Source organism: Ischnura elegans, chromosome X, assembly GCF_921293095.1.
Source record: "Ischnura elegans chromosome X, ioIscEleg1.1, whole genome shotgun sequence".
In the NCBI taxonomy this organism is placed as follows: domain Eukaryota; kingdom Metazoa; phylum Arthropoda; class Insecta; order Odonata; family Coenagrionidae; genus Ischnura; species Ischnura elegans.
This window is the reverse complement of record NC_060259.1, coordinates 117,183,363-117,208,412: the sequence shown is the minus strand read 5'-3', so window position 1 is coordinate 117,208,412 and position 25,050 is coordinate 117,183,363. Positions and strand designations below refer to the sequence as shown.

Genomic DNA, 25,050 nt, shown 5'->3' with positions numbered 1-25,050 from the left:
CTTTACCAATGCCGCATTGTGTAATACGCTGTTTTCATTTAACTACTCCAAAATTGGTCGTCAAATTTCACAGTTTTGAAATGATCGCCTCACGAAATTTTGAAGAGAATTAAACAGCCCAAGCAAAACAGTAGTATTATTATCCAGATTTGAAATACCCTTCTTCTCACCACACTAATAAAAGAAGCAATAATCTGATTCATCCTGGTCGATCCCAAGGCATTGCATTTGCAGGGTAATTAAAAGTGATGACCATGCATTAAAAAATAGGCAACTTCTACTTGCACAGAAAATGTACCTTTAAACATTTTTATGAGAGCCCAGATTCAAAAGACATTTCAAGTGCTGCCACGCTTCGCTCCATCATATTCTCGAATGAAATCTCAAAAAAAAGCGATGAAAAATTGTCATTATTCCATAAACAAAGCCATGGCATAAAGCAATCATTTGGTTCAGAAAAATGTCCCTGTAAATCTACCTGATGAGAACGCTATAGATTTAGGAAACAATTTAGCTTCCTAATCGATATTGCCGAAGTGCCAATATAATGCGTTCCACAACAAATATTAGGTAATGCGTCAATGACATGTATTTTCAAAGTGGACAGCCGACATTCATGCAATAGTGAACATTTTAAGTATATCGGAGATATTCAGCACGAAAAATCTTTGATGGGCATATATTGACATTTTATTATTTATTATATGAATATATATTGACATTTTCTCTGAAAAAGTATCTTCATTTAAGCATGAGTCGTAATATTTCAATTGTTTAGGTAAAATTATTTGAACAAATAATTGGGAATTGACGATAATACGGAATCGATTGAAAGCGGTCGAGTGAATAAAATTAATTGCGAAAAATTGGTGGTAATTTATAATTTACAATGTGCTAGAATTCCACCAGATTAAGCCAGAATCAACTCATTGAATGTTTCTTTGAATCCCTTCACTTCACTTCTCCACGTTTATGCAACTTCAATGATTCTTTGTGGCATTGAATGCTGTTTCTATTTCCTCGGAAAAAACATCTATCGTGAAAATTTTTCAAATGTTTATCCGTCCACATTTAAAAAGTACGTTTTAACAACAATTTCTGATTACGCTCCTAAATTAGAATTGGATTTAAAAGAGGCTACGACAATTCTAATTTTCAAAGAAGAGCTAAACTTAGGCTATAGGTTATCGTCGCTCGCAAACTCACTCTCAAATGCCACGACATGAAGTCGTTAAAACTGAATTTCAAATCACGAATAAATACGAAGTAAATATTTTCATGAACAGCTGTCCTAAGTTAATGCTAATGTCATTATGACTCATAAGTTATTGCCAATGGTAATACAAATAATATTGCTGATGGTAATGGTATTGGTAATACCATTGGCAATGGTAGTATTTTCTTGACTCGAATGTTTTAAGAGGCGGTTACGATTAACAGCTTGAAGAAATGAAGAGTAACTGCAACTCCACATGACAAAACACTAGTTATTTAGCTTTAGCAAAACATCAAATAATGCGACGTCTAAGCGGAACCTGGGTTGTTTAATAAATATACTTTTTATGCATGAAAGTGTAGTAATATCATTTTCTACTAAAATTTTGGTTTAATTCCGCAAAGTAGCGCCACTGTAATTCATTCTTGAAAGTAATTAGAGCAATTTCAAAAGAAATTAAATAAGAATAAAACGGTAAGTGTAAATTGGTAAAAATATAAAAATAAATGAACGATAGTTGCTGCAATGAAATTACTTTTAATTTAGAGGAGGCCATCGAGGCTCGTACCGCCTTATTCTGAATAATCAGACCTACCAATAGTGAGTCCCCACTTGTTTTGCTATTTGACGTGGTGGAGGACGAGGAAGGTGGCTAGCAGAGGCGAGTTGAGTTGCGCCGATATATCGGTCGATATCCGAGCGAGAATTTACGGCTGCGGTCGCATCGGTGCCTACGACAAATAAAATCGGGAGGCGGGGGGAGACTCAGGGGGGCGTTTTACGAACCGCAGGGCCACGGGTCACGGCGAAATGGCCCGGGACCCAATCCATAGAGACCGATCCCAACTACCTTGGGGTCTTATTAAAGAGTCACCCGGCGACAGTCCATGCCAGTCGCTTTCTTACTGCGAGAGGGTCCTTCCAAAAGAACCCCAACAATCAAACCAAATAGAAAAAACGGGGAAGGGAATTTGGGTTTAGAATTTGAAATTTCAATTTCATAACTCACAAATGACGCGCAGCATTTGAAATTCTCTACTTATTACCAGACATAGGAAAAGTATTGAATAAATGTAGTCGGGCTTAAATATCATTGCACTGGGAAATTTGTAATTAATTATAATCACAAATTACTCTTTGAAAAAGGTAATCATCAGGATTAAAATTAGATTACAAGTGAGTGGGTGACAGGCCAAGGGGTACAAGTGATTTTTTTCCCAACAGGGTTAGGTAAAGTTAATTTTTAGACGAAATACACAATAACTTGGTAGCCAAGGGATACAAGTGAGACTCTATTCTGTGCTGATATCGAGTGGAAAATCAAATGCACCGCTAAATATCTAATTGATCTGGTTTGTTTTATAAACCTAATTTCTGTACCTAAAACTGCACAGAAAAAAGAAATCACCTGTATCCCTTGGCTCCTCACCCACTCAACAATATTTAATTTTGCTTCTGCACATGATGCAATCACATGAAATATTCTATCAAACAGGGAGCACAAACATGTAGTGGCGGATATAATAGCACTTTGGGTATCCAATTCACACTAGATAGAATGGACATTTTCTTCGGACCCCCACTACTGCCGAGCCCCTCTTAGACACCCCCTTGTCCCTATCCTGGATCCTCCACTGCATACATGTAAGCATCCAGTAATTCCAATTGGATGAAATAACTATTAAAATGCTTTATTTAGGCAGCGTAGACATTAATTAATTTGTTCCACCAAGAATGTTAACCTGTGGCTCAGATAAGTGCCTTTTGATCAGCGCGCGTGGAACTCATTTTCACTTTTGTATCACTTTTGATTGATTATATATGACGATTTCTCTCACGATCTTTGATTTTGATCGCGGTTATAAATTAATTTTAATAATGTAACGATTGAAAGTAGAAATTACCAAATATGTTTTCTTTAAGAGTAATTCGACTCTTTTTCTTCGCTAAATCACATTAATGCAAACCATACGAGACATACGTAACAATTTGTGAATCATCTGACCTGGGGGGGTGTGCTTCAATCGCTCGAGATTAATTCCGATACGTAACCAAGGACTCACCCGGAAAATTTCGATACGGAATGTGATTTGGTGTGCTTGAAACGCTCGAGATGAGATTTTGCTCGGGATCTGCTGATTCCGTGCCGGAATGAAAGCCGAGTGGTCGTAGTTAGGTGAGATTATAATTCCGTGTCGCAATCTTGAACAATATGGCGGATGTTATGGTTTATTTGCGGTTAATGAGAGAATTAGAATAGGAAGAAGGTGAAGTTTTTGGAAGAACGAGATACTTCAGGGAAACAGAGGATTCCTTCGATGTGAGCGACGGCGAATTCAAGAGCCCTTTTTGTCTCTCAAAGGTATTTGACAAGAGATTTGACTGAATCTCTCACAGATGTCATTCCGAAGGAATATCCTCATCGCTTTCAGTAGAAACTAAGGCGAGTAACATTTTTGCTGAAATCGTATCAGGGTAATGTGCTTATGAGTAAATTTTGTTAACGTAATTAAGTCCCTTCACCTTGAATTCTTTGAGTTTCCTAAATTTTAAAAGCATATTCATTGCCATAAATTCAGGTTATGATGCAATTTCAGATGTTTGCACGACATACGCGGCTGCACGTGTGATGTACATCCAGAAACATTATGTTAATTTTCGAAGACCATACAAATTAACATGCTCGAATGTACCACTGTACGCGTTGAAGAACCCGGCACGAATATCGAATGTCTGTGTGCTGTGTATGCTGTGGTTAACTATGTTTCCTGTTGCTGCTGAACGAAATCAAAGGATGTACTTGAAGGTGCATTTAGTAATTTTTGGACGCCGAAAGTTACTTGGAAGAGTTCTCGTTATTTATGCTTACCTTCAAAGTTAACAAATGTGGATTGAAACAAAATAACGTATCTATAATGGACAGAAGCCTAATATTCACTGAAAGTTGTGACAAAAATGCCTTTTTTGGGTTCAAGGAGTCTAGATCAATTAATAAAATGCTATTGCATACTGTATTTCAAGTGGTTCAAATAAAAAAATGTTATTTAATCTAGAGATTTCATTTAATTTCACCTTCCCTAGTTGTAATCCTAATTTTTTTTACTCTTTTTAGCCCTGCTAGTATGAATATACTAATTTAAAGAATATTATTAGGGGAAAAGTTACTAAGGTTAATATTTATGATTATCATGGGAATGCAATTTGGATGGAGGTAAACAAATTAGTTATTAAACGATTTAATTTCTCCGGGTGAATACTATTGATGAATTCTTTGATATTGATGATTCTTTGATGAATTCATCTCGGGTTCTCAGCCAGGTGAAATTTTGTGAAATTGGACTTTCAAAGAGTAACACGACCTTGAAGATGGGACACAAGTCGTCTCTCAAAACGTCGGCTTATACAAAATAATTAACCTGGCTGAGAATCCGAGAAGAATTCATCAATTTAGTTATTGGTTATAGGAGAGGTATTCATATGAAATATTTCAATGGTAGAATTCAATTATTATATTGAACACAAATAATCAAATACAAAGTTTGACAACTAAAAATTAATTTTGTCGATCTTGGCCTTAATGTTTACTAGTTTTAGTTCCTCCCTTTCCAATCTAAGCAACTTTGCATTATCTTTTTTTGTTTCCTCTAATAGCTTCCCTTTCCCTTGGGCTACAACCTTGTCGCGGTGGAAAAGCTTGCGCGTTCCTATGACCCCTAGAGCTGCACTGGCGGGATTAATTGTAAATTATTCCCGGTAGGGCCACCCATGCCAGATAGGTCGAAGGGTAGGAGCCAGACGAAAGGTAGTCCACGTGATGATGTCACGTGAAAAACACTGTTGGAATGGAAGGGGGAAACCCTACCAACTATCTCTTCCCTGTAAACATGGAGTACAACCAAATGAGCCTCGGAATCTCATCGCCCGGGACCCGTCCGCAAAGGGCGGGTGTCGGGCACGGCAGCGAGGTCGGCAAGGTCCTCGGGGTCGCCAACATGCGAAATCCTTGCAGAGACTTATCATCATCAGCATCATCAGCTGCAGCAGCAATGAAGATGGAAGAAAAGAAGACCAAGAAGATGGAGAAGAAGAAGGCGGCTATAAATGTGGGGACGTGGAATGTGAGGACTATGATGAGGGCGGGGAAGTTAGAAAATATCAAAAGGGAAATGGATAAAGGGAGGATAGATATCTTAGGATTATGCGAGGTGAGGTGGAGGGATGGGGGGGACTATTGGAGTGATGGGTATAGGGTTATATATAGTGGAGGGGAAGAAAGCCAGCGGGGGGTAGCTTTAGTACTAAACGGGAAGATGGGTAAGCGTGTGGTAGGTATAGACCAGGTAAGCGATAGGATTCTGGTGGTAGAAATTGAGGCGCGGCCCACCAACCTTGTGGTGGTCCAAGTTTACATGCCCACTAGCAATCATAGGGAAGAAGAAGTAGATGAGGTGTATGAACAGCTCGAGGAAATAATTATGGACACACCGGGTAAGAAAAATCTGGTAGTGATGGGGGACTGGAATGCCTCAGTGGGGGAAGGGAGGGATGGCCACGAAATAGGAGATTTTGGTCTAGGAATACGAAACGATAGGGGAGAGAAAGCAGCAGAATTTTGTAGGAGAAACAAATTATTCATCACAAACACGTGGTTCAATCATCATAAAGGGCGAAGGTACACGTGGAAAAGTCCAGAGGATGTGGGGAGATATCAAAAAGACTACATTATGGTAAGACAGAGGTTTAGGAATAGTGTGAAAAACTCGCGCAGCTTCCCCGCAGCGGATGCGGATTCGGACCACAATCTAGTACTCATGAAATGCAATGTAAAATTAAAAAGACTTATGAAAGTTAGGAAAGCGAAGAAATGGAACGTAGAAGCCCTGAAAGGGGAGTATGAGGAGAGAATATCAGGAACTAGTGGACATTAGTATACGGGAGATTGAAAGTACTAAGACTGTTGAGGAAAGATGGGATAATATTAAAACGGGAATAGTCAAAGCGGCGGAGAAGTCAATTGGTTACGTTGACAGTAGAAGGATAAAGAAGACGTGGATAACGGAGAACATGATAAGGGAAATGGAGGAGAGGAGGAAGTGGAAGAACGTGGACACAGAACAGGGAAAAAGAATGTGTAGGGAACTGAATAATCGATTACGACGTGAAACTAAGAGGGCAAGGGAGGCTTGGTGGAAAAGACAGTGTGAGGAAATGGAAAAGTTCCAGAAGGATGGAGAAATAAGCGCGTTGTACGCCAAAGTTAAGTCGCTATCGGGCGGCAACAGAGGACAAGCCATGTCTAAAATTAAGGCTAAAGATGGGAGGATGCTAACCGAGCGAGAAGAGGTACAGAGTAGATGGAAGGAATACGTGGAGGACCTGTATGACGGAATGAAGAGACCAGAGAGATTGACTCTAGAGGAGGAAAGTGCAGTGGAGGAGGATAATCTTGGGCCGGGGATATTAGATTCGGAAATAGAGAGAGCACTTCGTGATATGAAGGCTAGGAAAGCAGTAGGCGTGGACAATATCCCGTGTGAGCTTCTGAAGAATCTAGGGAAGGAAGGTAAGAAAAGGTTTTTCAAACTAGTGCGCAGGATCTATGAGGAGGGATGCTGGCCGGAAGATTTCGTGAAGACGGTTTTAATTCCGCTTCCGAAAAAGCAGAAAGCTGTGGAATGCGGAGATTATAGGACTATCAGCTTAATATCGCAAGCGGCGAAAGTGGTGCTGAGGATATTGAACAGACGAATGGAGGCGAGGGCAAACGAGTATTTGGGCGAAGATCAATTTGGTTTCAGAGAGGGGAAATCAACTCGTGATGCAATAGCAATAATGAGGTCCCTCGTAGAGAGGAACCTAGAATACGACCAGGACGTATATGCGTGTTTCGTGGATTTTGAAAAAGCGTTTGATAGGGTGAACTGGGTAAAATTAATGGATATTCTCAAGAGAATAGGTGTAGATTGGAGGGATAGACGACTGCTTCGTAATCTGTATATGGCCCAGACTGCGCAAGTAAGGGTAGCGGACGGAGAATCTGGGTGGGCAAGCATTAGCCGAGGTGTGAGGCAAGGCTGTCCTCTATCGCCGCTGCTCTTTAACGTGTACGCTGAAGAGATGGTAAGGGATGTATGGGATGAGTTAGAAGCTGGAATTAAAGTGTGAGGAATGATGTTCAAATCAGTGAGATTAGAAATTAGTTCCAGTTACTTATGAGGTTACTTACCTTCACAAATTGAAGAAGTATTTCCTTATGTTGTTTAGTTGTATTGATTTATATCAGCGGTATCTGAATTTCTGCTGTCAATTGTTTTGTAAATCTTTGTAGGCTCGGCGTTAAGAACGGCCGTATTTACGTCCTAAACCCGACGTTGCCACGTCTATCGCTCGGGTTTAATCTAGATAGCAACACTCAAAGCCAACAATCGGCTAGAAAATTTCAAGCACACCAAATCCCGAGCAAAAAGATTCCGACACGGAATGAGAGATCGGGATTATTCCGTGCCGGAATCAATCCCGAGCGATTCAAGCACACCCCCTCTGCTCATTCATTTTTTTTCAATTAGAAATTGCAGTAGAAAGGCATTTGGCACTGCGATTTCAATTTTGGCATTCATCGGTTTTTATCACTCGGAGACCCATCGCTAGTTTTAACTCTGGCGATAGTGGAAGGGGTACTTGGGGATGGGGGAAAAAGGAAAAGACTGACGAGCAAGAAGGGTCTTTCGACCAAAACTATAAGGTTACATGGGGAATTCCAGCAGGGTGATTCCACTAAACGGGGCCATACGTATGGCCGGCCTAAGTTTCTTATGGCCTGACCCGAAATTACGGCCTATACCGATTCCACTCTCGAGGGGCCATATCGTATGGCCCGACCAAAAGTCTTTAACGCCCTTTCTGCAGGCGAGTATGAGAATTATAATTGGTACTATAAGTTGGGTTCACTTCTTTTTAACACTAGTAGTCCAGGAAATGAAGCATTTTGGCTTGCAATTTTTTCAAACTGAATCGATTTTCTTGAAATTTTCATAATAAGTAGGGAATATACCAAGAATCAAAATCTATATCATGCCGACGGGCGCTTTTACCCTTGGGGTGGTTTCCACCCCATCTCGGGGGTGGAAATTTTTAATTATATTTTGACCAAAGGAATCGATAGAAAAATACCTCCTAAGAATAAAATTTCCCTTCCATTTTTTGCGTAAAATTAATATTTTTCGAGTTATTTGCGATTGAAAGTAACAGTTTTTTGACGAAAAAATCAACGATTTTAATCGATTATAGGCAAATAACTTGAAAAGTATTAATTTTATTAGGAAATTGTGAATTACAAAACTGTAGCTTGTAAAAAATTAAATAAAAATCTTATTTTATATTTCCTTTATGACCAATTCGGACCGAGCTACAACTTGTTGATGGTTATCTATTGTTTGTCATACGCTAAATTTGAAAGATTCAATACTAAATAGCGGGAAAAATGTAATTTTCGAGGAATAATTATGTAATCTGTTTTAAAGTGTTTTTAAAAAACTTTCTTATAATGAGAAAAAATATTTTTTATCATGAAATTTGAGCGAGTTATGATTAAAAATAAGATCAGTCCCTACTTTTTTGTACGAAAAAATCAGTGAAAACAACTCCTTAATACCACACTAGACAAAATTGATCAATGCCCTTCGGTATTTCTCTTTATTTAAGTATTGTTAATTGCTCCTAGAAGTTTTTTTAATTTACAACTCTGAATTTTGAAAAAATTAAAGGAAAAAGTGAAAAGTCATTTTTTACAATTTCGTTAAAAATGCTCTTTTTTTCAAAATAACTCCAAAAAAATTGGAGATATGAAAAAAATGCAAGGGTAATAAATTGTAGCTTCTTTATTTTCAAATATTTTGGAGTGTTTTAATTTTCTATACAATGAATATTTGGTGAGATATTGATAATTAAAACCTCTATTTCCAAGGGAGCTCCACCTAATTTAAACCCTTAAATCCCTCCCCTTTCAAAATTAATGACTTGAAAAAAATTTAATTTACATGACCTTGTAGTCAGTAAAAACCCTACAAAATACAATTTAAATGAACTTGCTATCATAAAAAATAAAGGAGCTATGTTTGAAAAACCAATCAAATTTATTTTCGAAAAATTCGAAATCCACAATTCAGAGCATAATATTCCTCATAATCAGCATATTATTCGTGTATTTTACGTTACAAGCTAACGATACACTCAAATATGCTACAAAATAAACACACATACCCATAAGATGTATATATACATACACATATGTGAGTATGTGTGCTCTCGCTCACAGTGACCTGTGAGCATGCATGTGGTGGGAAGACTGGAAGCCATACAGTCTCCGTTTGATTGTGTTTCATGTAATGTCTACATAAATGCACATTTATTTGTTTATGTTACCATAGAAAAAAGTGAATTAATGAAAGGAGTAAGAAAGTGAATAACAAGATACAATGTGATAAATAATTTTTATTTTTAGGGTAAATAATTTTTTTTACATTAACCCCCAATAAGGGCTGATGATTATGAGTTGAAACGCCTTAAAATCATTTTCCAAACAAAAAAAAATAATTGTACAAATAATTTAAACTAAATTTTACCCGTATTTAGCTTTAAAATATAATTTTTTAAGTTCCAGCATTTAGGGGTAGTTCTCACCCCTAAAAAATAAAACGCGCCCTTCGGCATAATATAGATTTTGAAGAACGGGGATATGATTAGTCTAATCCGAAATATTTATGCAAATCGATTCGGTTTGAAAAAAAATTTTAAAGGAGGTATGATTAGTATAAACACAAATTTGTATGAAAATAGATTCAGTTTGAAATTTCTTTTTTACGTTAACCCCCAATAAGGGTTGATTATAATGGGTTGAAACACCTTAAAATTATTTCCCAAACATAAAAAAATAATTATACATATAATTTGAACTAAATTTTACACGTATTTAGCTTTAAAAAATAATTTTTTAAGTTCCAGCTTTTAGGGGTAGTTTTCACCCCTAAAAAATAAAAAGCGCCCTTCGGCATAGTAAAGATTTTAAAGTAGGGGCAATTATTAGTCTAATCCCAAATTTTGGTGCGAATCGATTCGGTTTGAAAAAATTGCAAGGTTTTTCACTTTTATGAGCTTCATTTCCTAGACTATAGTCATTTTTTGAGAAGGAAGTTTGTTCCAACGTGGATACAAAATTAATTCTATGTTTCTTAACTGAAATGGACTCCTATTAAAAGATAAATTTGGATTTTCTTTAAACTCTGATCTGGCAGCAGACGCTGGAGATCTTTAAAAAAAGTGAAGAACGCAAATCACGGACGAGAAGAAGCAGAAGAAATTTGTACACGAGATGTGCCCGACAGTATTAAAATATTCGTGAATTGTACATGTAATGGATAGAGTTAGAACATGACATCCTATTGTAGTTCTAACCCCCTTTCTCTCCTTCCAATTGTGTAACTATTGTCTCATGGCTACAATAATTTGCCCTCAAAAGCCGTAGAAATCCAGCCAATGCACGAAATGTAAAGATAAAATTGAAACTTTAAGTTTCATTAATTTTATTATCAGAGGCTTATGTTTAGGTAGCTGTATAAAATTAAGACATCAATATGATACTATCATTCTTTCCTTGATTTATGGGCGACATTTGTCCTTTACGCATCGACTTACTGAAGATTGCCTTACTACCAAAAAACTGTGTTGCCCTATGTTTCTTGGATATCCTCCCTCATGAACCGTAATGATACGAGAATCTTAAAATATAAAACATTTAATAGCGGATATTTCAAGGTACCTACAGCTTTTCGAAACAAGTAAGAAATCTGCTAGCAAATGTAGCACTGAAAGCACATAAAAGTCCGTTCCTCCGTTCACTTTAACAGAGCATCCATTAAAAAATTATTTCTTACTTTTTAACTACATGCGAAAATTTAGTTCATCCACTATATCTTTTTACGAATTAAGTAACAACTTCTTTTGACACGCGGAAAGGTTTAATGAAAATATCCATCATCGTATGCGAACGGATTACACGTATCCCGTATACTCCTTTCCAGATGAAATTGGCGTCTTTATTTTATATATCTAGCCAATGCCCGTTGAATCCGTATATGTGCTCCCCCGCAATATTCATAAATTTCTTGAAACAACCGCTATATAATCGATGGCTACTCGTAAATTTATTTTATAACTCCTTAGGCGAACAATGCTATTTCGTATGGCCTGTGTTATGACCGCCTCCTAGGCAGGCTATAATATTACGGCCTCTAGGCCATAGCTACCGCCCGACTTATGGCCTTTCGCTCAGAGTAGAATCGCTCGAAGCCATACATATGTCTCGAGGCCGTAGATATGGCCGATTTCGACTTATATTAGTCGATACGAATCCATACGAGGCCATACGATTAGTGGAATAACCCTGCAGGAGTACAATTCCGACTTCAGGCCTTAGTAGATAGCCAATAGATAAAGTATTTGGCCAATATATATCTAAATACGTCGAATTCAATACCTTTTATTTTTGAATCGTACTTCGTTGGTAATAGCTGAAAAAGAACTCAACAAGCGAAACTATTTGACCATTAAATTAACGGAACTAGCGTCCCATAGTTGAATATTTAACCAATACACCGATTGATTATTTCAAATTTTAGGCTTTCCATCGTCACCGTAAAACATTTTTCCTATTACAAGTTAATTTTCATCAAATTTTTCCATAAATATCATTCTCCCTAAGTTTGCAAATGACGAAATATGAACAATAATAGCTCAAATACGACCAAAATGTACATGAAAAGAGGGGATAATTGTTCAAAAAGGATATAAATCTGTCATAATCACGTCAAATTTGAAAAAATATATTTTTAATTACCACAGTAATTTATATTTTAATTTTACTGCGATAAAAGTTGCAAAAATTAGGTATTTTGTAGCTTTCTTCATGAAGTGACTCGTGAACGAGTGAATGAACATAATGAAGAAATAATTTAACTATCTAAGTAAAGGATATAAGGAACAAATCGAATTCGCGATCGACACGGGCAGCGATGTGGTCGAAAAAATAATGGATTTCAATTATCGATGCTAGTAATTAATATATCTGCGCAGAAATCAGAATTATCAAGACTTTATGAAATGACATCACATGAAATCATGACTTCAGTCAATGGCATCGACTCCATGGGACCTGAGGGGGCCCGAGCCCCCTCAAAACTTCGTTATGAGTACGAGGAAAAAATGTGTCAGGCTTGTCGATTTCCCCCGGAGTGTTCAGATATCGAGATTCGAGTTATCAGGGTTCTAATGTTGATCATATGACTCTCCTAAAATGCTTGAAAAAACTTAATACTAACTACTTATAAAATTTCCTGAGGCAATATCCCCCCCCCCAATATTTTTTGTATGTCGGCATCCCTGACTTCAGCGCATCGCAGACGTACATAATAAGTCCTTCGGACCGGGAAACCTCGAAACCTGGTAACGAACTGGTAACTAGCCTCGGTGTTGCTTCATATCTTCCTGTTGTATTAATGAAAAATCCTCAGGTACCGATTAGTTAATTTCGCGCCAATTACGATTTTAATGTGCCCACATCTCGTAAGTCTAACTCGGCTTCAATTCAAGGAAGTAGATTTATTTTTACGCTCAATGAAGCACGATGCTCAAAACTCATGGTGTCAGTCATATTCTGATTGACCTTGTTTGACATTTACTTTTCAGTGGTATCGGTTCTGATCCTTCTTTGAATTCGCCCAAAAATTTACGGGTTTTCACATTTTGTTTACATTTACATGTCGCAAGTGACTCAAGGAAAAAGTTCATCTCTCTTCTACTCTCAAATTTTGGTGAAATTGTTACCGAGAACATCATCAGTGTGAGCCACCGCTGGTGGCGGATAAGCCAACCATCATTAGCATCACCGTTATTGTTTGCACGCAATACATAGCAAATACTTAAATTTAGTTTTCGTTTCGTTAATTTCGTTTCAACTATGGTAAAAAATAATGAAATTTGCTTCAAAAGTTGAGGTTCAGTCTTGTAATTACATGATAAAAGAAGAAATAAATTGGTGTATACAGTTTTCCAATGTGGCGATTAGTAATTCGTTGCTACACTTTGGTTCTCACAATTCTTTCCCACTAATGATCATTTGATAGTAGCGAGATCGGCGGCAGCTGAGTTAGAGCCCTCGCGCTTCAGGACGACTTGTCATGGGATACCGCCTCAACAGCAAAACGGACTTCGGGCGGGGGGAAGAGTGGGAGGGAGGACTTTTTTTCTGTCGCGGTCGAAATGTGATATGGAGGAGAGGAAGAAAGGCCTTCCCCACCTCCCACCGTCGCGACGCCACAGAAGAGGCGAGGAAATATGACGGTGGAGTGAGGAAGACGAGTCACGGGAGGGTAGGGCGAAACGTCGAAATGCGAGTCGAGTTGATCAAGATGAAAACTCTGAATTGAGAGGCGGATTCTGGGAGTTGAGGGGCCACAGAGATCATCGTCCCCCAAAATTTTATGAAGCATTTTTAATTTTCATTGACTAGTTTAATCATTATTGTATCCTTGAATGTCTAAAATTGTCCCATTTCATTTTTTATTGGGTCTGAAAATTAAATTTCAGGCTCCAAAATGCGTAAAAAATTGGTATTTAAGAACATTTTCCACGGGAGAACTTTCTCTCCCGGGCGGAGGTTCCATTATCCCCGGACCCAGGTCATGACAACCAACCGCAAAAGTTGTGCAGTGTCCGCCCCTGTCTGCGATGCCTCATGGCTACCAAATTATAGTTCTTGCGGGGTGAATTGTGAAGTGCATGCTGATTATTTATTTCGCATTCTAACAAAAAAATAGTCATAAACAAGCACGTTTTTCCTTTTAAATGAAATGTAATAAAAAATAAACGGTGCAGTCTATTTTTAAGATTCGATGACGACCATAACGGAGCAAATAGGAAGAGGAGAGAGCGGAAGCGCTCGAAATGTGGGTGCGGAGGGAATTGGAGAGGGCGAAGGGGACGGAGAGGATGATTAAAACGACGAAGTGCTGGACATGGTGGGCGAGGAGAGAAAGATTTTAGACGCGATAAGGAAGAGGCAGAGGGTTTGGATTGAGGGATTTGATCAGAGCGGGGGGAAGGAGGGGGTGCTGAAAGCTAAACTGTGCTGTCGGGATGATTGCGAGGGAGAGGGAATGAGATGTTCTCCGTGCGAATGAGGGAGGGCGGGAGGCATTGCGCCTGGAAGAGGGAAGTGCATTGTGGGAGTGGAGACGGCCACAGTGATTCTCAAATGCAAACCTACTTTAAACGGTAGAATATCTTAATAATTTGTTTTATTAATGCTTTTATGTCAAAAAAGCAAATTCGGGCCTTTTGGTCCCGGCTTGCTTCCAACAACAGATCGACGCTATTCATATCTACTTGAAGCCTTAATTAACGTTTCGTCTTAAGACCCTCATCCGCCTATTCGACCGTACCGCCTCCGTGATTGCGTATCACGCCACCACCAAATGAAGCATCCGTCTGCAGGCGACACGAGGTGGTACCGTCATCGACTCGGACGACCGGGCTCGAATCCGGACAGAGAAAAACAAGCCAACAAGTTGCTATAAGGAGACATTGACCAGAGGCTGAAGCACCTTCGCCGCAGCCAATGAGATGCGCTTCTGTCCGTTATTGATATTTTTGTCGGTCAATATAAGCACTGGCGTCTCCCTGAATACTAAATCAGCTTTCTCACGTAGAAACGAGTTTTGCCCATAGTTGACCGCATCCTCAACTGAGCAACGCCCTTGTAATTGGAATGATGTGGGCAGATATCTGGATTACACCGCCATAGCATGCACTAAATCGCCAATTAAACCAAACCCACCGCCGGGAATATCGCATAAATAGTACATAAAATATTTTTATGAGAAAAAGTAAAAAAGACATTCATTTCAATGGGTTCAATACACTTGGGTAGGAGAGCACAAGCAACCAAGCACAAACTTACAAAAAAGCAACGCCTTCAGCAACTCAGCCCCAGGCGAAACAACAATATTTGGGATCACGGTAAAACTCACCTGAAAAGATAAAAAGACATTCGCACTTTAATATGATGGCAAATACAATGAAAATTGACATTATTACTATCCCGACTACAGACATAAGTGTGCGAAATGGAACACTCAACTCATCAGTTATAATGAAACAGCGATTATTTAAATGAGCAAATATTTAAAAAATTCCTTAGAGTTGCTCCTTCATGTAATTACAGAGCGTCCAGGATTTCGTTGTGGAAAGTCATCACGAGTACATCAAACTGATAACTTAGGCAGGTATGTACCAAGGTGTTGTGACAATGAAGGTCGGAATTGTGTTCGAAATAAATACACATATTGTACGGCATTAGGAAACCATAAACTTCACGAGGTGAAGGATTTCTGCTAATTGTTTAGCCGAGTTACCAGCGATAATAATAATAATAATAAACATTGACGAAGGAAGATTCATAAAGGAAATAGTAAGCTAAATATACTAAACCAAGAGGGAATTCCTAAAAAGGAGAGACTTCTTGCAGCTGAAAATATAAGCGATGAAGTTATGATTAAATTTATCATGACTTACATTTGGAGCTTGCTTCTTTATGGCGATGAGGTATGGAAGATAACAGCAGTTGGAAGATTTCAAAATGTGGTGAAATAGAATGATGGCGAAGTTCAAATGCGTAGATCACGTGAATAATGCGGTAGTTCAAAAGTAGCAGAGAAGTCTTTGGAAAATATCATATCCGATGCGAGGGCCTGACGCACCTCCTTTTCTCCGTGGATTCCCATCAAAGTTGGCCAGATTGAATGAACCACCTCTTAAGACATTATCGGTGAGTCTTAATACGAATCCGAAGAGAGGAAGTGCCTCGCCACGGAACCCGAAAGTAAACACTCCGTTGGCCCAACGTGTGCGTGCTCGTGAGTTTCCTCAGGGCATCACATTTTGCCCCACATGTTTGACTCCGACTTTGCTGGCCCGGCCCAATCTCCGTCCGTCCTCATCGGCGTCAAATCGAAGGATCGCTTGTCTGCCAATCCTCCTAGTTTTTACGCACCCGGCCCATTTCAGTACGATGGGACCCGTACCAGTGTACGCATTATTGAAAACGTCAGTAACGGGATGGATGTTATTTAAAGAGCTGCGTCACATGTGCCGGTATGACTACGCGATTTATTTTCTCCTCATAATTTTTCACTCGAGAGAAGATGAAAAATGAAAACTAATTCGTTGCATTTACCGTATTTATGCTTGCTATAAATTTTATCTCTTCCCTTAAACGGATTGAATAAGCGTTCTCAAAGCTTATCTAAAGTATACACAGATATGTCATTCAGTAGAGTAGGATTTTAATTTCCGGCGAAAATTATGACTTAGATTCATTTATCTAACAATTCCTCTTCCTTCTGGCCTAACTAAGTTCGGAGTTGACGTAGATAATTTTCCCGTCTCCTGAACAGAAGCTTAGCGAAGTCCTATTACAAATCGAATAGAAGAATAATTTACCCATAGAAATTACCTCACACATGAAAAGAGCCATTCATTGCGCTTCAATGCACAGAGGACGTAATACTCTTAAAATGGAAAAAGTACAGCTTTAATAGATTGAATTGCAATCACTTAGTAGCAAGAGGGCTTAACACTCCCAATCAGACGGCCTGATTTCCTGACCTGTACTTATTATAATCTTACTCTTTCAACCTGAAATTTCTAGGGCACCTTAGAGTCTTGACACAGTTTAGGTATCTGCATCTCAGGTATAAAAATGAAAGCATTTCATTAGGTATTGATGTAAAGTCAATGCCATACTCAGATGAAAATGGTCTGCAATACAATAATCCCGTAATTATTAAGCAATACGACTGATTTAACGTGTGTGGTGCCGTTTCTCATCTCGTTTTCACAGAGTATTCAGCTTATTAAAAGCAAATGTCACCTCAAAGAAAACTTTCGGGTTGGGAGGGGGCGATTTGAACCCTCTATCTCATGTAAATAATGAGTAAAAAAATCTAAGACTCAATCATCGTAAGCAACGGTTTCGTTAGGGGGAATAATTTTGGGATGTTAAGAAGCCCTCCGTCTCTCTAAATGGTGGGACTAAATATCAAGCACTCACCTCTGCCGGAAGCAATCAAATGGCGTCGTAGGGCGCGTTGTCCTGAGGAGCTCCAGCGACCACGAGACGCCCAGTACATCCGCTTGCGACTGCGTCGACCGTCTCGCATGCAATGAACCCAACGGACGAAATCCACGCGGTGCAGAGTATTTACGGCCACGCGCCTCCTGGCGGTACAACGAGGGTCTAGCTGCAGTCAGCATGACGGTCTCGTTTTCCCGACCAACAATCCGTTTGCCCGGATCTTATCACTTGGAGCCCAGCGACTCCACTCCCGCCCGACTTAGGAAGGAATCGAATGTCTCCACGCGAGTCAACCAGATGTCTGCTGCTGTTTCGACCAACCGCTAAGTCGCCCCTCGGCGAAGCCACCGAATATTTGAACACACACGCAGCTACTCTCCATATACTCGGAAAACCTATTTAGATTTAAGGCGGTGAGACTTATCAGACGAATACCTGCGGCGCCCTGGTAGATCAGAAACCGCTACTTACGAAAAGAGAATCCCACGAACATAAAACGGCGTGACAATCAATCCTTCCTAACCATATGCCCTCTGCCTAACTTATGTTACTGGCACACCGAGGCCCAACGGTGATAATAAATCCCTGAAATGACTACATTGAAACTCAGCATCGTAGACAGCACCGTACACTTGGAATGGCGAAAAACCAAAGCAAAATAAATTTCGGCGTGGCTTCACGCAGTTTCGTAATGAAATGTGATAGGTTTTTCTTGCATTTATTGCCGCTGAAGCAGAATTTTCGGCCTTGTAAATTGACACGTCCAGTTGTTTGGTGTTCCCAGCTGGAGACCTCCATTGCGCAAAAATATTTCGTTAATTTTAGTGGATAGACAATACATTACTTAAAAAAAGGAACGTTCTTAGGTATTTAATTTGTGCATGTTTACTATTCATACTCTTAAATAATACGTATGAAGGTTTAGTTGCGTGACTCTGCATAATGGGAAAATAAAAAAAAATTATGCAAGAAAATAAGATAATTGTTTCCTATACATTTCGAGGAATTTCGCGTAAACGATAATCCGGCCATCATGGTTACGTTTATCTTGGATTACCAAGATATCACCTCACATAACCACGCATATTATTAAGTATATCTACGCAGACCATCATATATTAGTCACAAGTCCTGATATTTAGCTACTTACACAGGATACACAAAATCTTTCTATCAAAATGTTTTACACCGACTTTAACCTGGTTTAATTTCACGGATGGAATGAAACACGATATATGAACTAGTCTGGCACTTAGAAAGGAGCAAGCGAGGGAAGGCTGTCAAAATAAAGGGCGGAGGGAAACCTGGCGCTGGCAGCAACAAAAGACGCAAAGGTTTGTTGCTCAATCCGAGGGCCTAGATTCGAACCCGGGCATACGGAGTGGCGTTCCACGCTGGTGACCTCCAAGAGGCGAGGGCAATTCGTCGCAATGTCTCTGCCTGCACTATTATTCGCATTCTATTTTGACTCAAAATCCTCAACTCTCTTCAGTGCTCATTTCCATTTTCCTTCATCTATAGTTTCTCCTTTTCCTTACGTCCAATGTTTCACTCCCGTTTAGAGTCACACACACCACATGCACCAGCCAACGAATTCATTCACCGATAGTGTCCATAAATATCCAAAGCGTGGCGACGAGTGTCGAGCGATCGTTATATTCACAATGATTTCCATCAAACATTAGCACTCGCGAGAAATAGCTATGAGAAGTTACGACATTCATGAATCACATAAATATCCTCTCGAATATATAAATTTCGGTCAGCAGTCCTTTTCACGGCTTATTCGTAGGCGACATTCGTAGGGATCGCTCCGCTGGCAGTAACTTGAGTGGAAACTTCAGTAAATCCATTTAAATGCACAATGAGTGACAACGCAACGCGATGGAGGGCGGTGGGAGAATACGGCGCTACAATATTCACGGATGGTGTCATGATGGGAGCGACGATTTATTTTTATTTTATTGCTGACTGACAGCAAAGCAGCAAATGGATTTTGACGTGCGAGCAACGGGATTGCATCTGCGAATGCGCATTCGCTGCGAACGCAAGGCGTGAATGCGGTTCGAATGAAATTACAATCCGCGAATTGCATTCAATCGAATGCGTGGTCACTTGTGATGGGTTTCGGAGGCTGCGCTAGTTTATAAGATAGCAGGGATGATATGTGTCTCGGAGGGTGAGAATGGAATTGGAGCACGGTGGTCGCAGATTTGAGGGGAGAAGCGATTCCTATTCGTAGTAGTATCTCCTCCCCCCTCCCCGCTAATTGCAATTGTGAGCGGGGTGCATTTGACGGATTCATTGCAGCCATTTTATCGCCACCGAGGAAAATTCTGCTCCTTCAATGAAGCTGCAGAAATGGATTTAGGAGAGACGTGGTCAAACGACTCCACGAAAATCAAATTAAAGCGAAATAAGTAGGAAATTTACTGAATGATAAGGCGTTACACATGAACAGAGGGGTATAGCTTGTCTAACACAAGAATACGGAATGGATCATTTGGAAAGGGTTATCATTCGAATTTACCTAAGCACCCACTAATCCCTCCATTCTATTGAAATTTTATAAAACTTCTCTTGACACAAACGCAGAGAGAGATTTCTATAATTTCTCCTTGGAAGTGATGGAAAATTTCAACCGAATTTGTTAAACATAAGGATTCAGCAGGCTGATTTTTGGGGTTATTACCGCGTCGATTCATCTCTGCAGACGGCAGTTTCGCCGGCATTGCAGCAGGCTTCTGAAGAGGTGAATCAAAGCGTGAAAAACGTACTCCAGGAGTAATAATCTTTCGATTTAGGTAATAAAAAAATAATAGGAAACCACCCTATTGTTTTCAAGAACTTCGAGCGAGGCAAAAAGATATAGCGTCGATTTGAAAATTTCTTATGCATGTTTTCATGAAACTTTCTTGAGATGGCCAAAAAGAAAAAACCTTTTCTGGAGATGTTTTTTATACCTTTCGGCTGGCGTATTGAAAATATAACTTTTAGGTGGTGGAACATTGCGAAAAATGCGATTGAAAATATGTGATTTTGGCCATTTGGCTCAATGCTCTGGCACTCCATAGCACCCATTTTTAGTTATTACTTATAGTATTCTAACGATTAAAGTGTTCACCACAGGGACAGAATTGTATGGATACTGGTGCCGAAAATGGCTTCAGGGCCTCCGAAAACTGCCGGAATGTAAGAATATCGATTAAGAAAATGAGCTCGATTTGAGTTTTCCCCGCGTTGTATCTACGCGCAGGCGTTGTTTCATTTGTGGATATACCGCTACAAATTATCTCCATCCTGTTCCCGTAGAAGCTAGATTGCAGGTGAGAGGAGGTTGGTCATTTCTTTCAAAAATGTGGTCTGTAAAGGTTATCTACATGATAAGCGGTTTTTACCAATGAAATTCCCACTTTCCGTATCTACTGCATAAGTATTTCCATGCAACTTTCTAAAATTCGTCTATTTGTGGACAAAGTCGCATATTTATCTAACCGCAGTTTGACGGCGAAACTTAGTGACTTCCATTCTCGAGAGAATAGATTGTCCGCGAACTTTTACTGGTTTGTCATGGGACCAAGTAACAGAGTAACTTAGTGTGTTAACGTCGACGAGAAATTCGGATATCAGGTCAGTCACTCAAGGGCTGATAGTTTGTCTTTTCAAGCTCTAAACCGGAAACTAGAACAGTACTAGTTCCTCTTCGTAAACCATTCCCTATTTTTACCCTCGATGGGATGTGATTTTTATGCCCGGACTCTTTTTGGCCAATCAAAATGATGCTGATTCTCTAAAATCAATCTTGTAATCGGCATATCCAGTGAAAATTTCATGAAAAAGGGTAACACTTTGGTTCTGGATAAAGGATTTCGGGATGTTGTGTCATATTTAGAAGATAATTTAGAGTTCAGCGTGCTGATGCCGACGCTGAAAGGCATGCGAGCTCAATTAACGACTAACGAATTGAATAAATTTTGATTCGTGGCTAAATGAAGACGGATAGATCATTGTAATATTAGGGAAAAATATCATTAAAATATAACGAACGATAATTTTCATTCAGAATATGCTTACAGCGAATGGCAGCGTTTGAGGCAGCATATTGAGATATTACTGTGACTGTGGTAATGGAAGAGAAGAATAGGGTGTTGCGCTCATGTAGCAGCAACAATTTATTATTTATCCTATGGGCAGTACCAAGATAAAATCGCAAGACCTTGATTTTATTCAGTAATATTAAATAATATTTCAACTAGCATTTGTTTTAACGGATAACGTAGTAACATGCATCAATGAATATTCAGAGGATGACGAATAACCTTTCAAGAGCGATTTTCATTGACATCCTGGAGTCAATATAAAATTGTATGGTGAAAATTCATCTGTTCGGCTTGTTACTTTTCACCAGATATTTTTATTTGTATGCCAAATGAGCCATTTTTTTATTTCAAAAGTTGAAACCCATGATTTATTTTCATTTCAGCAAACAGCTATCATAAACTTATCATGATATCCACATAGTATAGCATAAGTGAGATAATTTCAATGAATTTGTATCTGATTAGGACATTGAGGAAGTTAAATAAATTCTCATGTATATTTATATTATATAGTATATTACGGTAAAATCAAACCTATTCCAGCGTTTGAAAGGAATGACGGAGGGGTTTGAAAGCGGTGAAATTCCTTTTAGCTTACTCGGGCGTTTTCAAGGGCCCTGAAGGCATTTTCGGAACCAGTATCAATACAATTCTGTACCTGTGGTCAGCACCTTAATCGGTAGAATACTATAATAACTAATGACGGGTGTGATGGAGGGCCAGAGCATAAGAGCCAAATGGCCAAAATCGCATATTTTAAATCGCATTTTTCGTTATGTTCCACCACCTAAAAGTTATATTTTCAATAAACCAGCCGAAAGGTATTAAAAAAACACCTCCAGAAAAGGTTTTTTCTTTTTGGCCCTCTCAAGAAAGTTTTATGAAAACATGCATTAGAAATTTTCAAAACGACGATATATCTTCTTGCCCCGCTCGAAGTTCTTGAAAACAATAGGGTAGTTTCCTTCATCAAAGAAAACGAAAGGCATTGATTGCGATTTGTTACCCACCATTAGTGTATTCATAATATACAAATTATTTGGTTTTGGAAATACCAGTTTAGACGAATGGCAAGGGTCAAATTTTATCCTCATTTGAAAAGGGCCAGATTGGCGCCCATGCGATTCCGCTCCACGTGACGTCACAGGGACCTAGTTTCTACACGAGAGGATAGGAGTTATACATCGTCTGAGGTTACCAATACATGCATGAGGCACAGAGCTCAGGGGAACATGTCTTAATAATCACCTATTAAAACTGGCTAGGGTCGGAAAGTTTCCCTGATTTGATAGGGTATTAATAATCCTTATTTGATACAAGCGCTACCAGCCAACAAGGTACTCAGCTACCCGCTAGCATCCTGTGCCCTATCAGCGCTCAGAGCCTCGATCAAGGTCACCTCACAAGGCGGGGGGGGGGGGGGGGGGAACCAGAAATGGGTCGCACGACTTTTTCCCATCATTCCTACGTACGCGTCGCGTTTTCGCGCGCTTGAAATTTTCCACTTTTCATTTAATCGCGAAAAATAGATATCGTCATTTAAAAATCTAAATGCGTGAAATACGTACTCCAGGAGTAGTAATCTTTCGATTTAGGGAATAAAAAAATAATAGAAAACCTCACTATTGAAAATATGTGCCATTAAATAAAGTTTCAAATGCCGCCAACCGCATTAAAAAACGTGCATTCTTGACCGAGATATTTAAAAAAGAGTGAAAATCGTTTTTTCGATCTAGCCGGCCCTGGTGGGCATCTAGCGGGCTGGAAATATTGGGATGTTTGTCCTATTTGATCCCAAATCGCACACCCCAAGCACGGGAAAAATCCGCGAGGGGCACTTTTCACCTTCTATTAGATTTTGATATTTTCAATATTTAATATTTTTAATACTTATAGAAAAAACCTTGCAATTTTTGTGAAAACGTAAAATCATATTTAAATTTCTCTTCATTCAATTACTGGGAACTCATAATTCAATTATAACAAAATTCAACGCAAATTAACCCATTAGTGCATAGCGTCCGGTATATCGGACGCGCGTATTTAATTTTTTTCTGGGCTCCAGTTGACATGCCCTACATTTTAATACTACATTAGGTTCAAAAGGACGTCTATCTTCACCGCTCCGCTAAGAATTTAGTTGCTTTCTTGTATTTATCAGCTTGAGAAGCATTTATGTGAGACATGGAATTGAACAAATGTTCAGTCACTTACACGGGGTAAGGAAATTATTTTTATTGAAGTATTTAGCTCAATACTTTGATTACTATTATCTTTTTGTTCAAAAGGTTAATTTTTTATTTCCTATTTCCTCAAGTTTTAGTATACTATTTGTATTTTTTATCGACAATTAAAACTGACCGTCCGATATATTGGACGCCATGCACGGGGGTCAGTTCTAGTAACTCCAATTTCTCCATGCTTCCGGTGCAACCGCGTGGGTTTGTTGGTGATGACCACTCTATGTATTCCAATTATTGTGATAATTTCTTGAGGGAAAGTTACTAAAACTAGAGTGTGACTTCGTAGGCTTCCGAGGTGTTCAGGTTCCAATTTCTCCATGTTTCCGGTGCAACCGCGTGGGTTGGTGATGACAACTGGATCCTTACTGAACTTTTAACCGTGCATTCCGACAGATCGTTTCCCTTCTTACGTTTTTTTCATATTTTCCCATTGAAATATCAATATGACCACGAATTCCAAGATTTAAGTTTCACCGTCTCTGGGTACTATTGCAACTACTGGGTATTTATGCAAGGGATAAAGTTATACCAGGGTAAAAACATTGGACGCAAAACTTTTCTACGAATATCATGTAAAAGTGTCGAAATATAATATTTCTAGTTTATATGTTCTTTATGTATCGTCTTTTAATACCAAATCACTGTCATAATTATTGTACTCATTTATTAAATACTTTTAGCAAACCTTCTATAGGACATACTACAGCAACCCACACTACTGCCCCCGGTGCATGATGTATCGGACGGGCTGTATAATTTAACCTATTGATTGTAAAAATTTCAAAATTGCATAAATTAGTTAAAATGAACCTTAAGAGCTAGAATAATAACTTTATAAATAAATATTTGACAAAAACAACTTCATGCACCAATGGTTAATATACACCAAATGAAAAAATGTTTTTTTGTATGTGAAATCGGACTTCCATAAAGTAACACAGCCTTGAGTATAGGAGACAAGTCGTCTCCCGATACTTCGGCTAGTATAAAACATTAACCTGGCTTAAAACCCGAGAAATATACGTCAAAAGTATTTACCAGGAAAAATTTAAATCGTTTAATGCGCACCGCTGTTTCAGCTGTATCCATGCGATAATTTTATTGTTGCTGCCGATTGTTGTGAACAACTTTCTTTCGTTAAGAAAAATGGATGAAAGTGAGTTTCGTGTGGTGATCAAACAGTTGTTTTAAATAGGGTTAATGCCAAAAACTATTACATTCTGAGCATTATGAAGTTCACGCCACATCTGTTCTTGGGCATGAAACTATTATACAATAGTGTCCTTTACTATTATATTTTCACAG

General features: G+C 39.0%; 1 long non-coding RNA gene across 2 annotated transcripts in view; it reads right to left on the bottom strand.

Annotated features, from left to right (window-relative positions):
• LOC124171080 overlaps positions 1-25,050 on the bottom strand; it is a 336,864-nt gene that overhangs the window by 288,555 nt on the left and 23,259 nt on the right. Inside the window, exon 1 of one of the 2 annotated variants that reach the window (XR_006867656.1) lies at positions 17,379-17,466. The exons of the other annotated variant lie outside the window; for it this stretch is intronic. This is a non-coding gene — a long non-coding RNA (uncharacterized LOC124171080). Of the gene's footprint in view, positions 1-17,378; positions 17,467-25,050 lie in introns of those variants that run through there. 2 annotated transcript variants of the gene reach the window in all.